The following is a 3,029-nucleotide window of genomic DNA, read 5'->3' as shown; positions in this document are numbered from 1 at the left end:
GGGAATTTTTTCCCCGCTTCTTCGTTCTTGTAAGCTTTTGTCACTGCAAGTACTTCCCGACCACTCGCTTCCTTATATGTCTTTTCAGTAATGCGCTCATAGTTGGTTTGCGGCAGAGACGATGGTGATCGCTGCAGGGCATCCAAAGTGCGCTTCGCTTTAGCCGGATCTATCTTCTCCTCTGGAGGTGGATGTCTCTTAGCTCTTTGCGTTTCGAAGTAGTCCTTCACTTGGGCTTTACAGATCTCCGTGTTTTCCTGTTCGGTCATCTCGTATGGTAACTTCTCTGGAGTCTTGAGAGATGGAACGAATCTGTATTGCCTCCTGCCTCTTGCTGTACTGCTAAATGGCGGAGCAGGCCGATCGGCTGCGGCTGTCTTCTTTCGTTGCTTACTAGGCATAGGAGAAGGACTACGACGCGTCGGAGCAGCCGGAGCAGCGGCGGGTCTCTTCCGCCCTTGCTGACGAGGCGGAGAAGGAGGAGGCTGGCTAGTCCGATACACCGGCACAGGCGGAGAAGGAGGTAGAGTGTCGCCACGCGCCGGAGAAGGAGGCGGAGTGCCCTGATCACTCGCCGGGGGAGCATGCGGAGGAGGAGGTGGAGTGCTCTTGCTCGCCGGAGGAGGAGGAGGAGGTGGAGGCATCCAGTTCGGAAGGTTGATGAGCTCCTTCCGCCATAGGCATGGAGTCTTCAGAGCAGAACCCATCGAGTCTCCCCTTCATCGGTAGGGTGGTCAAGCACGAGCTCCTCAAATCCCTCCGTTATTTTATCCACCATCACCCTAGCGTATCCTTCTGGAATTGGACGGCAGTGAAAAGTTGCGCCGGGTTCAGGAGGTCGAACAGAGCCGACAACCGCCTTAACTTTGTAGTTCTACCATTGCGTCATAAGGTGGCAATGTTGAGACTCCGTGATAGCATCCACGAGGTAGCTAGCAGGAGCCATGAAGACAGGCTCCAGCTAAAGCAGCTCGGTGGAAGCCATGCTGCTTCTCTGCTGAGATGGCGGGGTAGCTTCGGGGGTATCTTCGGTAGGTCGCTTGCTTAGAACTGCTTCTCGTTCCTCTAGCTTCCGTACCCTTGCGTGCAGCTCCTGCAGTTCGCTCTGCTTCACTTTCCTCCTCCTCTCTTGGCATTTGTAACCGCCTTTGTCCGGAAAACCGGCCTTCCACAGAACGGAGCCTGGCGTGCCTCGTGTCCATCCAGGGTGCTCAGGATTTTGTGAGCTCGTCCTTCTCTCTGTCTGGAACGAACGTCCCTTCTTGCGCTACGGCGATATAGTCTTGAAGCTTCGTGACGGGTATTCGCAGTTGCTCGCTCGTCCAAATGCACTTCCCTGTTACAGGGTCCAAGGTTTCGCCAACCCCGAAGAACCAAGTCCGGCAACGATCTGGCCAGTTCAATGTCTCTGGTTCAACCCCTTTATCAAGCAGGTTGTTCTCAGCCTTGGCCCACAAAAGCCGGGCTTTGAGGTAGCCACCTGACCCCGTGCGATGGTGATGCTCCTTCTTCGCAGCATTTATCTTGTTTGTCGCTGACATCTTCTTACTCCTCTCCGATGTCTTGTTGGCCACAAATGCGTCCCATTGTCTCTGAGCTTCTCATACCGGCTGATGAATTCTGGTGTCTTTTCTTTGCCGACAAACTTTGCTTTCAGCTCATTCTTCCACCTCCTGAATAGATCTGCCATCTTCTTGAGAGCAAAGGACTTGATCAATGGCTCTATAACTGGATTCTCCGGATCCTCCTCTTCCGGTAGGGTGAAATTTACCTTCAGCACTTTCCAAAGATCCTCTTTCTGTCTATCTTCGACAAAAGAAACTTGAAGCTCTTCCTTCTTAGGCTCATTCCATAGCTCGATGTTGATCGGGATCATGTGTCCCTAACAAGAACCCCACACTGAGCAGTAAATGCATCCTTGGTCCAGAGGGGTTCAATCACTTGGCCATTGCGCGCGATTGCTGTGATCGTGAACCTTTCATCCAAGCACAACTTTTTCTTCGGGCCTCGTCTCTTTACCGAAGTTGTGCTTGATCCGGAGGGCTAGAAAAAAGAAGAAAGATGAGAGTTAATATGTGTAGATACCAAAACAATGAATGCATCAATTAGCTAGTCAGCACAGGCTTAATTAATATATATACCTGGCCGGACTCTATTCGGTCACCGGAGTCGTCATCAAGGTCTCCTTCTTGCACCGGCATTCGGTCACCGGAGACATCACAATCATGTCCTTCCTCCTCCATTGTTCGATAACCGTAGCCTGCTTCACCCTCTCCTTCCAGACCATCGGTTTCGTTGAGATACGACATGACATAGTTTCCCAACACCCGTTCTGCTTCCTCATCTCGACCGTGCTCCATAGTTTCTGCAAATATTACAACATGACAATTATACAAACATGACAGATGGATATATTAGTGGCAAACGTAGACCTAGCTATAGCTAATCACAACAAGGAATTATATTAATTAATGGCCTTGATGCTTCTCTAGGGTTTGGGGTGGCCTCGACGATGCTTAAAGGGTTCGGGGCGGCCTTGACGATAACGCTCTTTTAACTTGGTAAATTTGGGTGGCCTCGGCAGCGCTTCTAGGGTCTAGTGTCAAAGGATTCAACAAAACCATGTCTTCATCATTAGGCGAAAGTAACAACGCATGATGGTACGAAGCTCTCCAAAGTTATTCTGGAACGGAATCCTAGATAGGATAATTCGCTTTTTGGTACAAAGTACAACAAGAGCCTTCCGAATATCGCTATTTGGAAGGCCTTTGCTGAAATTTGTACCAAAAGGCGGATTATGCTATCCGGGACTCCGTTCCGGAATAACTTTGAAGAACTTCGTACCATCATGCCCGGGTTACTTCCGGCTAATGATGAAGCCATGGATTTCTTCAATACTTCGACACCAGGCAACCTCTTGACACCTCAGCGATCCTCGACCCCTCGATGACCCTCGACCCTCGAACCCTCGGCCCCTCGACGACCCTCGAACCCTCGACCCTAGAACCCTCAAACCCTCGACCCTCGAC

Source organism: Triticum aestivum, chromosome 7B, assembly GCF_018294505.1.
Source record: "Triticum aestivum cultivar Chinese Spring chromosome 7B, IWGSC CS RefSeq v2.1, whole genome shotgun sequence".
Lineage (NCBI taxonomy): Eukaryota > Viridiplantae > Streptophyta > Magnoliopsida > Poales > Poaceae > Triticum > Triticum aestivum.
This window is presented reverse-complemented; position numbering follows the sequence as displayed.